Source organism: Choloepus didactylus, chromosome 13 (assembly GCF_015220235.1).
Source record: "Choloepus didactylus isolate mChoDid1 chromosome 13, mChoDid1.pri, whole genome shotgun sequence".
NCBI lineage: Eukaryota > Metazoa > Chordata > Mammalia > Pilosa > Megalonychidae > Choloepus > Choloepus didactylus.
Window position 1 is genome coordinate 54,522,962 of NC_051319.1, and position 14,223 is coordinate 54,537,184.

Sequence of the window (14,223 nt, forward strand, 5' to 3'; positions counted from 1 at the left end):
GAGAGAAGGGCACTGTCCTACACTGGGACTGTCATCGCCCCAGACCCAGACCACATCTGGCAGGGTGGACAGAGGGAGCCTGCACTGATTTAACTTCAGGGAGGTTACATTTGGTGAAGGAATCAAAAAGAGGTCTGCTTGAACATTGTCTCATCATGGCTCTCCACTGCATTAAATTCTTTAACTACTTCCCCACTACACTTTGAAAAAAAATCCAGAAACCCTTTCCATTTTCTCTTGACTCTTCAGTATCAGGTCTCTGCATCCCCTCCAACCCCCTCTAGTACCCCTTGCTCAGGCCACACTGGTTCACCCTCATTTTGTTTAAGCACAGTAAACTCATCCCAATCACAGGGCCTTTGCATGGATTGTTCCCACAGACTGCTCCAGGGTTCTGGTTTGGATGACTGAGTGCATGGTACTAAGGGGGGAAGACACAAATTGAAGGGCAAGATGTGGAATCAGGAGGGGTTTTTTTTATTTATTATTATTTTTTTGTTCTTGGCATAATACATTTGAAATGCTTCTGACAGTTTATGAGAATCTGGAGCTCAGAGGAAAGATCTAAACTGGAAATTTAAATTTGGGTCCTATCAGCATAGAGAATATTTAAAATCATTAGGAATTGATAAAAATCACTGAAAGAGAATAGAAAGAGATGAAGGGAAGTTCAAGAATTAATCAACCTCTGGCATCTAGAAGTTGAGTAAAGGAGGAGCTAAAATGAGTTCTCCATGATGTCAAGGAGGCCAAGAGAAGGGAGCTTTTTTAAGGAGGTCACAGTGCTGTATTGAATGCAGCTGAGTAGAGAAGTGCCTTTGGATTTGCAAGTTGGAGGTCACTGCTGACCTTGATGAACTGTTTCAGTGCCATGGTAGAGGCAGAAGAGAGGCTGTAACATTCTATAACAGAATAAATTGATTCCCCCTTTTACAAGTTTGCAGAGCAAACATTTAAATAGCAGTTAGGTTCCTTTAAATGCCCTTTTAGTTAAATAGTGCAGGTTTATTTCAGTACTCCTGATCAGACTTTGAATGTCCCTGATCACATTCTTCTGCATTTATTCTGTTTTATGAATCCCCTCTTAAAATGAAATAATCAAAAGCATACCCGGTACTTTCAGATGGGGTCTACCAGTAGGGTTGTGACCTCCCTTCATTAAAAATGCTACATCACACTGACTCTTATTAGTCCAACATGGTCATTGTTGCACATGAACTATTGCCAAGTTATTTTCTTCTGTTTTTCCCGCGTAAGATTTCTATTGAAACAAATGTTGGCTTTACATTTATTAACTCTGTTAAATAGCATCTAGTGTTTCAGCCTTTCAGAGTTGTTTGAATCGTAATTCTCATGTTTATTTGAAACTGTGTATGGACTGTTGATGGAATTAGCAAGATTCAAGATTTCATATTGGTGCTAAATTTTGTTTCAGAAATGTAGTTAACATTAATGGCTCTTACTGAGGTTTGCACTTCTGCCATTGACACATGTAACACTTCTTCCTAGCTTTATTTTAGCTGTTTGACAAGTGTCTTTAGAACCCATGCCCAAGGCATTGCTTGTATTCAGCTCAATAGGATGATTGAGCCTAGTTCTGAGCTCAGAAATAGGTCCTTTTGTATTGGTAGCTATCAGTCCATCCGTATTTGGTACTGCATTCTAGTAATAACAAATTTATGAACCCTCAGCTATCAGCCAGGTGACATTTTTCTATTTTGTCTGCAAGAATGTCATGAGGACTTGCCAGATCCCTTCCTGAAATTCACGTAGTCAGTGTGAACTGCACAGTCTCATGACCTACCAGCCTATTAATGATACTGAAGAAGGAAACAAGACTGGTTTGCTTATAATTTTAAGAATTATAATGTAGTTATTTGACCTAATGTCTTTTCTCTTAAATATTTTTTTGTCTTCAGATTATAAAATTAATAAACTGTTTAGGTTAGAAAATTTGTATAACATAGTAAACTACAAAGAATGTAAATTAGTCAAATCTCAGCACCTAGAGATAATTATCACAAGTTATAATATATTCATAGGGAGAGAGAGACGGATGGGATTTGCTATAAATCTATAAAAAGAAATTTTTTTTTTCATGCAACTTTCTATTGATTTCCCCATGCCATTAAACATTCTTAATAAGTATACATTTTTCCATCACATAGATGTAACCAATTTAATCATTTTCCTTATTTTTTGACACTAAAGAAAAATTAGAAATAGCCTATTTAAGGTATTTTTATAATGAATACCCTTGCACACAAACCTTTGCATGAAAGAAAAAAACAAATTTTCTTTTTATAGATTTATAGATTTATAGCAAATCCCAGCCGTCTCTCTCTCCCTATGAATATATTATAACTTGTGATAATTATCTCTAGGTGCTGAGATTTGACTAATTTACATTCTTTGTAGTTTTCTATGTTATACAAATTTTCTAACCTAAATAGTTTATTAATTTTATGGGATGATTTCCTAAGGATAAATTGCCAAAAGTGAAATTAGGAGATATTTTTTAAGATAATTAATATTTGCCAAATTGTCCTCTGAAAAGTTTGTATCACTCCTTTCATTTTAAAGCACTTACCACTTTGTTAAACAACTGATGTAGTTATTTTCTGGAGTATTTAGGTCCAATTTATCAGTTGAAAATTTTGAGTACTGTACTTTTTTTGTAAAAGTACAAAAAATTTGCTGAGAATTTCCTCCTCTGTAGAGTCCTGTACCTGTCTATTCTCCATGATAGTGGTTTATAAATTTTGACTAACCAGGTTTGTGAAAGGTATTCCTGTTTAATAATTAGGGTTTATATAGAACCAACACAAAAGAAGTATTGAAAGATAACTTTGTTACCAAATGTTCCTAATCCTTTTTGTAATGGGAAGCTGTTAAAAACATAATTTCTGAATGTTTTCTATGCAAACTTTCCTGCTTATCAGAGCTTCAGACTCTCTTTGGGTTGTTTGCTGTTTTTGCAGCATAGCCTTGTGGCTTTATGCACTGATTTCTGAGCTAGTGTGTCTGGGCTCATACCCAGCTCTACCACTAATTAGCTGTGTGACCTTGGACAAGTTACTTACTTTCTCTGTACTTCAGTTTCCTTGTCTATAAAATGGAATACATAGGGTTACCTCTCTTATCAGGTGGGTATGAGGATTTAAGTGAGTTAATATATAAAAAGCATTTAGAACACTATCTGCCATGTGGTGAGGGCTATTTAGGTATAAGCTTTTGGCTATCGTTAGCTATTTGCGGGTTTGTAAGAGTGGGAGGGGAGGAATTGGAGCCCAGCCTCTCTCAGCTTTGAAAAAAAGGTAATTTTTTTTTCTTTTTCCTTTTCTTACCAGACTCCCAAGGGGGGATGGGAGGTGGGAAGGGTGGGCATTCAAACAATGCACATTAATTTATTAGTACTTTTCTAGAATATGTGTGTCTGGTGTTCATTTTTTTTGAATGAGTGCTTTATCTCTGTTATGGACAGCCAATATGTATTTATTTAACTGAATTAGTTCAGATTCTCCCACTGGGCAGATAGCTTATATTAGGAACTTATATTAGAATCATTTCAGCTGTCAAGTTTCAGATCTGTTTACCTATAGTGCTAAAGTACTATAATATTATGGCTAATAGGTGTTATCAAAATGACCATTTTCTCCATAAATCTACATATGTGTGGCTGTATGCTGGAAGCAAGGTCCTTTCTGAGCTAAACTAACTCCTTCATGCATCAGGATCACAGCCAAAGGTATCTCCCTATCACTAATTAGGACCCTGGTGATTTAGAACAGTTGAATACTCTGAAAAGTAAGCAAAGGGAATAATTTGGATAATGGAAAATTCTGGTATTAAACCCCTGCCAAAAGGACATGTTGTAGTAAACAGCCAAAGTCATATCTGTAAATGACTGTAATTCATAGCATTTTTTTTTGGTAGAATGTAGGTCAACATGCTGTTTAAATAAAAACCCTTTAATTTTTATTTTTCTGTATGGGTTCACCTCTGTTGAGGGTTTTGTTTAAGGTGCCACCATCCACCCTTCACCAGTATAGGTGCTTGGAGTACAGGGGTCTGAAAGAATTGGGAAAAACTTATGGGCATAAATATAAGAATGACATTTTGAAATATCCTTCAAACAGTGATTGGGCTTACTTTTTATCATGGAATTTTGCATCTTCTCTTCTGTTTCATTCCAAATCATCATTAATTGAGTCGACATTATGCCAGTCTGTGGTTTTGAGCAATGTGTTACTGTTGGGTGAGTTTTGGACTTTGTAATTTTGTGTTTATGGGACACATTGGGATTCAGACAGTATAAACTTTGAACCAAATCGTGTATAAAAGTTCTAACAGTCAATATTCCACATCAATGTTTTGTCCTTTTTTTTCCTCGACTAATCGAAATATTTTTATTCCAGTTTTTAAGATGGAGTTGTTTATAAGAAATTTGACTATTGAGATTTAGGTATATAGCTTTTACTGTTTAATCACTGAGCTAGACTTCTTCAAGAAACGTTAGTGTTCCAAGGAACTTCTTTGCAATGTTTGTATATTAGTTTTGATGTAAATATACTGGATTTGGGGGAGGAGGCATTAAACAATATAGTATACTTATTATCGTTTTGACTTTGGACAGCACTTTTCTTGAAATAGTGAAAAAGATTATGAGGGAAAAATATACAGATGCACAGATGTTAAATCTTGAACTGTTCCTTTTCTTTCTTTCTGAGTAGCTAAGGGGAAATTATATCCTGGCATTAGATTTATTTTTAGGTTAACAGATTATTTAAAATACTGAAAAATAATAATTGGGATAAATATGTATTAAAGCTACATGCTTATAATGTGATACAAAGTGATAGCTATGCGATTTATAATATTCACCTCATGCTTTTACAGAGGTACATCTAGTGCTTCAATACATATACCCCAACAAAGCTATTAACTGAAAACTTGATTTAGTTTATGTGGATTTAACTCTACAATTTTAATACTGTAAACCTTGGCTTTTAGAAACTTGCTGTAGGTCAGTTTTCATTATGATAAATTCACCCATACTTAGGAAAAGTTCTTATATCAAACAGCAGGAATTGCTGTCTGTCTTTTGAAGTCAGAATAGCTTAACATTTATTTCGTTAGTTAGATTTGCTGTTGGCTTAAAGCTTTAGTCTACTGCTTTAACCTGCAGGTATGTTGCAAGTTTTAATGCTATTGTTGAAAAATACTTTGAATTGGAATTTTATTTCTTTCTCAGTATTTTAGTCAAGAGCCTCACCATTATTTGTCAATGTCAAAGAGGGTATTTCATGGAAATGAATTTGGTCAGACTTAAAAATAAAGTAGTAGTGATATAAAGAGAAATCTCTGATACTTTTTTTAATATAAAAAAGGACAACACTGATTTCAGGGATGAAAACTATGTTTTCTTTAATTTCCTTAATTTGGAATTCACTGGGTCTTATAGTTTTTTTATACCATTTTTTTTTTAAAGTCTCTTTCTTCTGTATTCTTTCCTTTTTTCTTTCAAAAGTCTCTTTTATTCTTTTTGACAGCTACACATGTTTTCAGTTGTTCAGTTTTGGCCACGTTCTGCTTCACATCTTGGGATGTGTCCCTTGTGTGTTCCTTACAATGGAGGATGAAGATCCAGCCCTTCCACTGTTGTGTTCACTGTCTTGCTTAGTCGGATACTCTGTATACAGATGACTTCAATGGCAGTTATTTAGAAATGATTTATACACCATGTATGTCTCAGTGCAGTTTTAGACAACTAGTAACAGAGGGAAAGGAGACATGTTTTAGGACTTATTCCCTCCAGTCCATGTCAGAATACCTTGTGCAGAGATCCCACAGAGCTCTCAGTAGGGAAAAATGACTGCAGTATTTACCCAGGAATGAGAGGTCTTCTCTGCACCATTGCGCAGGAGCGGAGCTGACCACAGCTGATTGGTGTGATGGAGGGTAGGATGAAGGCTCATCTTCAAGATCTGAATTATGAGTGTGGCCATTTGAGAACCACATTCAGTGAAGAATAGGATCAGAAGGTCTGGTGGGGTAGAGGTGATAGGCTGATAAGCCCATAGAATTTGTGTTCTTGTTGCATAACCAGCCTGAATATGAGTTTTTGATGTGCTCACATTTCCTCTCTCCTCTATTAGTGTAAACGATGATCTGTATATATAACCTATATCCGTTCACAGTGGAGCCCAAGCAGTTGATATTTGCCCTTTTCCTGAACACAATGGGGGAAGTTAGCAATGAAGTGCTGCAAATCTAGTCCTCTTTACCAAGAAGATAAGAAGAGCAGGTTTTAGAAATCATTGACTTTTTTTGTCTGTTGGATCTTTTTTTTCAAAAGCAACCCTCCCTACCCAGTGTTCTCTGAGGCCTCACGGGTGTGTTTACATAACCCATCTTTCTTTCAGCCTCCCCAGGCTTGCTTTCATTTGGGAATATTCTGGGGAACACATGCTGTGTTTTGAAACTACCAGCTACATCAGGATTCCCAATCTAACTCTGATCCTAAGGGACATGTGGAGGATATGAGATGATCTTAATACCATTGGGTGTGTCACAGCTATTGAAGGGAAGACAAGTAGGCATAAACAACATTTTCTGGTCACGGTGGATAGTATCTGGCACTTGCACTTGTGTTCACGTTGAATGTTAAAACTCTGAAAGGCAGAAGAGCTGCTCCTTAGAGGTGATAGATGCCATCTGGCTGTGCCTCTAACTGTCTAGCAAGGTGTGGGTATCAACACAAAGTATAGACTCCCGGAGGGTAGTGTAGGAGGGAGGCCGGGATAGGCACCTGCTACCTAGACAGCCACATGTGATCTGGGAAGCAGCCCTGGGTGGCAGCTAAAAATTCTAACTCTGTATCCAGGCAGGTTTTCTAGAACCTAGCTACACCCTGGGTGACCATGAAAAGAAAATGTTACCTCTCAGGCTCATTTTTTCCATCTGTGAAGGGAGATGATAATTGTATCTTTTTCACTAGATTGTTTTGAGGATTCAGTGAGACAATGTTTATGAAGAACCTGGCATGCTTGCTATCTGGCACAGCGTAAGTGCTCAATAAACATTAATCCCTTCTATTATTATTATTTTTTTAGGGCTTTGATTTATAAATTTATTATAACCAGGTAATCAGAACACACACAAACCACCTTTAGTGTTATACCATAGGAACTTTTCAGAAAAGCCACCTTGAAGCTCTACTGGATAGCTGAGTAAATAGCATCCAATGTGTAGAGACCGGGGAATAGGGAACAAAGATGGCAGTAGTAAGCAGCAGCATTCAAAGCCCACTTTTTTTTTTTTTTTTTTATTAAATTCAGTTTTATTGAAATACATTCACACACCATACAATCATCCATGGTATACAATCCACTGTCCACAGTATGATAACATAGTTATGCGTTCATCACCACAATCTATCTCTGAACATTTTCCTTACATCAGAAAGAACCAGAACAAGAATAAAAACTAAAAGTGAAAAAAAAACACCCAAATCATCCCCCTCATCCCACCCCATTTGTCCTTTAGTTTTTATCCCCATTTTTCTACTCATCCATACACTAGATAAAGGGTGTGATCCACAAGGTCTTCACAATCACACTGTCACCCCTTGTAATCTACATTATTATATAATTGTCTTCAGGAGTCCAGACTGCTGAGTTGGAGTTTGGTAGTTTCAGGTATTTACTTCTAGCTATTCCAATACATTAAAACCTAAGAGGTGTTATCTATATAGTGCATAAGAATGTCCACCAGAGTGACCTCTCGACTCCATTTGAAATCTCTCAGCCACTGAAAGTATTTCGTCTCATTTTGCATCCCCCTTTTGGTCAAGAAGATACTCTCAATCCCACAATGCCAGGTCCACATTCATCCCCGGGAGTCATATTCTGCATTGCCAGGGAGATTTACACCCCTGGGAGTCGGGTCCCACGTAGAGGGGAGGGCAGCGAGTTCACCTGTCGAGATGACTCAGAGAGAGAGAGGGCCACATCTGAGCAACAAAGAGGTACTCAGGGGGAGACTCTTAGGCACAATTATATGCAAGTTTAGCCTCTCCTTTGCAGTAATGAGCTTCATAAGGGCATGTCCCATGATCGAGGGCTCAGCACATCAAACCGCCAGTCCCAATGTCAAAGCCCACTTTTAAGCACACAACATTATGAATATACTTTTTTATAAACAGGATGTGGGGGGTGGGGGGAGGCAATTCAGCATTTTCAGAAACAGCATTTGGCAATATTCAACACATAAGGAGACTATGCTTAAGGCCATCAACCCTCTCCAGCTTCTCAAAGTGTTTTCTGGCATTGTGAATGTTGATCAAAGTAGCTGCAGAAGGGATCCGTGGATCCGACATAACAACCATCACGTACGTGTTTGATGTGATGTGGATGAAAGCAGCAAAGTTAGAATTCCTAAATTCCATGCTCTGGAAAGAAGCGGCCAACTTACTGCAGCTCAGCATGAACTGCTTAATGATGTTGCTGATCTTCTCAAATCGGTGGATGTCACGCTGCTCTTTGCATTGATAATGGGAAATAACCAAGAACGTCCCTCTCTCAAGCATCAGAACTTCATCGGCCTCAATAATTTGGGCAAAATTCCTTAGGGTCATCTCTAACTGCTGAATGTTAGGAATCAGCTGATAAGACAGTACTGGATCAGGCTTTGTACAGCGTTTCATCCCAGATGCATGTTTGAAAACAAGCACACTCCAGGGGGCGAGACAAATGCCTCAGGTCTTCCTCTTGCTCTTCAAAAATCAGGTCACGCTGATCCTCCTGAACCAGATCCATTTTGTGCACCAGGCGAAAGATTCTGGCATCTCGAGAGTCCTGGAGGATGGCCTCCAGACATGACGGGTAGTAATGCATGTCCTTTTCCAGTTCGTGGCTCTTCACATCAAACGCAAATCAAAGCCTCGACGTTAAGGAAGATGTTGTCTCGCTGGCTGGTGGAGTAGTTTTCCATAAAGGTGTCCTGACTGCCACAGTCCCACAGGTTCAAAACAAGGTTCCCCAGAAATCAGACATGAGAGTGCTCCACGTCAATGGTGGCACCTAGGCGCCGGGTGTGGCGAGCAATATGATTTGCAAAGATAGTCGACCTCATGCTGATTTTCCCGGACCCACTCTTTCTCATCAATAGCACCTTTTTCTTCATGGCTGTATTTGGCATCACCGGCCAGGCCGCCAGGGACTGGGCCTGAGGGCACGGCCTATTTTTAGCACAGAGGGCGGGGCTGGGGATTGTGGGGAGCTCTGCTGCCTGAGCCTGGGTCTGCACCGCCCAGCAGCTTTGCAGTCGAGAAGCCAAAGGCGTGAGCTTGGTGCTTGAAAGGCACAGCGGGGTTGACTGTTGACCAGAGATGAGAGTCTGGGAACAGACCCCGGCCACCACTTGGGAGAAAAGCTCACCTTCCGGAGAGGTGAACCGCTGCATCCTGTTACTACTTTTTCATCATAATTATTTTTAAGTAGATGCTATAGTCCCAGCGGGAAAGCAGAGCCCAGAGTCTAGTAGGATCAGAAGTCCTGATGGTGGGGAGTAATAATATACTATGTTTCAAAGTAGCTGAACCAAGTTCTGGTAAGAGGAAGGTTGGGCACAGCGGGCAGATGGTTAGAGCAGGAATTGGCAGACTGGAGCCTGCAAGCCAGTCACCTCCTGGACAAATCCAGCCTACCTATTTTTTATAAAGTTTCATTGGAACCAACTGCCGTGCCCATTTGTTTGTTGAGTAGTTGTGACAGAGACCATATGGTCTGCTATCATAGTATGCCAGGGCTGCTATGATAAATACCACACAATGGATTGACTTAAACAACAGGGATTTAGTGTCTCAAGGTTTTGGAGACTGGAAGTCTATACCCAAAGTCTTGACAAGCCATGCTCTTCCCAGAGCCCATAGCATTCTGGTGCTGGCTTGTCACAGTCCTTGGGTTCCTCGGCTTGCATCTCTGACTCCATCACATGGCAGTCTGCTTCATTTTCTGGCTTCTACTGACTCACTGCATCTGAATTTGCTTTGCTTACAGGGACTGCAATCATATGGATTAAGGCCCACCCTGATTCAATTTGGCCCATCTAAATAGACTCTTCGAAGACTCTATTCACAAATGAGTTCACATCTTAATAATAACATCTTCAGAGGTCCTATTTAAGAATAAGGTGCCCACCCACAGGATTAAGACTTGAACATGTCTTTTGGGGGGGACGTGATTCACTCTCCAACAGTCTGCAAAATCCAAAGTATTTACTTTTGTCTGTTTTTGGAAAAAGTCTGCCAACCCCTGAATTAGAGACCAGGATGGTCAATAAAGACCGAGAAGAAATATATGCAGAAGGGTGTCTTCTCCTGTGGACCAAAAGCTATTTTATACTTTGCTCTGATTTCTGGTTCTTGAAAATGTGTGGTGGGTAGGGACACAGGCAGGCCTGCCCCTGGCCTGGGCAAGACAAAGTTTGTATAGGTTAAAGGTTCAAGGCCTCTGCTTTTGGCCCAGGTCCTCATTCTCCCTTGTGAGATCTTACATTTCTGTGATTGAGGTGAAATTGCATATTTGAATTAGATTTTCATTGTTGCATGACAGTAGAATGCTGTAGTAGGAACAACTTCTTTGGAAGTGTAAGCCAGAACCCAGGGCTCTCAGTCATTTCTCAGAGAGGCCAGTGAGGAGATAAACATCTCGTTTGACCCTCAGTGCTGTGGAACTTAGTCTGCCAAAGCTGGGTGATTTGCGATTTAAAATCTTTCAAGGCACTGCTGTGTGGCAGGCGCCAATCAGGAAGTGAGGCTGATTGGTTTTATATTTTGAAGGAGGTGTTTTATAGTTCACTCTTCTTGAACTCCATATTTTATCACCAAAAAAAAAAACAAACTACAAATTAAGTTGGGAAGCAGTGAAACATGCTTTTTTTTCCCCTGAAGTTCAGGCTGCATGCACAATTTATTAATTTGTTTGTTTTTCTGTTGCCTAGTGATGAAAGTTTTATTTCATGTAGATATTCTTCACACCTCTAAGCTGCTTGCTACACAAGTCCCCATGTAGGTTCTGCATGGCCCTCAACTCAGCATATTCCGAACCTTATGTTTCCCCCAGAGCTCCTCCTCCTTGTCCTCTTACCTTTGCTCTCTTGGTGAAGGACACCACCATCCAGCCAGGGCCTCGCCGAGGAACCTTGCTCTTTCTCCACTTCCCTACTCATCTTCCCTCCGCACCCCCAGCCCCATCTAGGGTCACTGGGTCCCGCAGATACTTCTTCATTAGTGTCCTGTCAGTGCCTGAGTTCTGTGTCCCAAACTTTGATTTGGAACAGGTCTCCTACAATCTGTACCACATTTATATTTACTGAGTATTTTATATTTACATTATTTATGTTGTATGATAACATAATATGTGTTTGTAAATAACCTGTCTCAGAGGAGGTGGTATGTCACTCTAGTATACTAATGGTAGTGTAATATGCCTTTTCTTAGTATAAGCTCTTTCTACTCTCTTGTATTTTTCTACCACCATGTTCTGTATTAGTAAAGAAATTTAATTTTCACTCTTTGTAATTCAGTTTGACTTTGAATTATTAAAACTAGATACTAAAATAAGTACAAGTATAGTCAGATATCATTGGCTAAAATTATAGCAGCACGTTTGTTTCTATTCTTGATGGCTCTATCAAACAGATTTTATAGTTGAGTATAAGATTTGGCTAAAAGAAATGTGGAAATGAATCTGTCCGTATACAGTGATGCTGTGCTGATGAAGCATTAATAATTTGGGGAAGGGGCTGTGATTCAAGGGACCCTGGTAGGTCTGACTGGCTTCAGATCTTTCTGTTCAGTGTAAAAAGAGACAGAAACCTTCTATTTGGTCTCATTCCATTCCCTACAAGATGATCTTGGCGTTTCCCTTTGTGATTATCCTCTTCTAATTCTGGATCCTTAGAGAGTACCCTCTGACTTCTTCAGTTCTCAGATACCACCTCCTCTGTGAACCCTTGTCTGACTATTTCAGACACTTTCTCTTCATTTTCTGAGCAACGTTTGTATTTGTTGCTCGTTCTGTACAATTGAGTATTTAAGCCTTTATTCTAATTGTTTTCTGTGTATGGGCTTTATCTTCTGAAGGGAAGTTACACCTTTCTGCCCCACAAGCTGCAATACAAGCAGCAACATTGCATGCTGCCATACAGTACTTCTGTGGAATTAAATTGGAGGTAGGACACAGTCCCATCTATGGTCCAGGTTCTCCACTTGACCCTGCTGGGACGGCACTGGGCAATGGGTGGGTACCTGTCTATTGATTGCTCAGATTCCTCTTTAACTGGGAATTATAATAATAATAATGATCATGGATATGGGGTATTGTACTTGCTAGCAGATGACAGATTATCATCATATTAATAAGTGAGCTATGGGGTTAGTGTTCTTTCCCATATCACGTTTCCCATATTTTAATCATGGTTCAGAAATAGGCTTTGAAAAAGATTCTACAGTGGGTAGCAATTTAGAAGACCCTGGTGTATGTTTTCTTTTTCTTTTCTTTATTAATAACCTGCAGTGCAATCCTTGCCTTCCATGGTGGTTAAGAAGCTTTCTGGTTGTCTTAAAGGTCATCATCCCTGGCATCCAAAATATCTAACTCCCAAGTTGACTGTCACCTCTGATCCTTTCTGTGACATACAACCATTTGTGAGGTTTACCAAATAAAGCAAATTATTGTCTGAGGTGAAAGTCTACCAGGCTGAACCTGAGTCAGAATTGTCTGATGCATAGGTATCTAAAGGAGATTATTGCTACTTCTGGTCTCGTGCTTATTCACTTGGTGGCATTTACATTTCCTCTGTCCATATGATTACATTACAAGGCTCAACTTACTCTTCTTTGAGACACTTGGAATGGATGCCTCTTTCTCTGGATATTAGAAACAGAAAAAGAAAGTTAATGGAAATAAGCCCCGTGGGGCAGGAATTCCTCCCCCCTCCTCAGGAGTCAGTGTTTCTCTTCCCTTCTGAAAGATCTCGTTCCCTGTACACATCTCTGTGACTTTCAGCCATAAAACACCCCCAAGGATGGTGCCTCTTCTCACAACCTCTGATCATATGTCCTTCCCTGGAAACAAGCCGCTCTAAGGATTTACTGCTTGCCTCTGTTAAGCCCGTCCGATTGGATCTGTTCATGTTCAGGGCATCTCTTTGGGTTGTTTGTATCTAATACAATGCCTCTGGTTTATAAATTGTTTCAGTGAACTTTTTGTGACTGGGAGAGATTTCTGGAGTGTATCAGATGAGGTTAATAGGAACAAATGAGTATCTTAGAAACTGTTTTCCAATTTGCCCAGGTATTCAGCTATAATAACAAATCTGTGACCTTTAATAGAACTGTTTAGCTCTTTCTTATGCAATTATCACAAGAATTTAGTAGGTTTTTCTTAGTCTCCTCTTCCTGAATTTCAGCCTCCTCCTTACAGAGGGTTCAGTGTGTGTAAAACCTGTAAATTACTATGGCTCTCCCTTTCATGTAGTGTTTGATGATTCTTCCCTAAATTAGATACAGTGACAAAAGTAATGATGAGATAAAAGTGATGAGGTGATATTCTTAAAGGTAGATATTAAATGATTGACTTCCTGAAGATAAATATGGTCTGAGAAGGGAAACTGAGGCAAAGGGAAGAGATTGGAAGCCTAAATAAGCCCCATGTTTCTGAATGGATATGGGATAGGGGAGAGAAGACTTCTACTCTGATTATCAAGAATGGCCTGACTAATGTGGAAAATTGTTGCACAGTATAAAATATAAGTCAGGGTTTGTTAGCTACATACTTTATGGCTCTTCTTTTGTATGGTAAAATAACTAATATATATCATGTTATCTATTGTGAGCAGGCACTGTGCTAGGTTTATTTACATACATTGTCCCATTTAATCTAAAGTATAATTCTTATTCAGCTGGTAAGTAGCAAAGTGGAGATTCAAATCAGATCTTTGACTCCAAAGGCTCTTTTCTTTTTCTTTTTTTGCAACACAATGCTTACTGTTAAGTATGATTTTACCTGGAATGTAAGAGAAAAGTTGTATCATTTTCTGCTTGAGTTATAGCCATTAAAGTAACCACTTTTAAAACTTATGATGTTCAAACATTTGATTTGCTTTACTATAGATGAAGGAGATATTTTCTTCTGAATTTTACATTATGTTACCTTC

The 14,223-nt window shown here is 39.2% G+C and overlaps 1 protein-coding gene and 1 pseudogene across 1 annotated transcript in view; one reads left to right on the plus strand and one right to left on the minus strand.

Annotated features, from left to right (window-relative positions):
- KCNN2 (potassium calcium-activated channel subfamily N member 2) overlaps positions 1-14,223 on the plus strand; it is a 152,649-nt gene that overhangs the window by 7,757 nt on the left and 130,669 nt on the right.
- LOC119508367 lies at positions 8,264-9,201 on the minus strand (annotated as a pseudogene).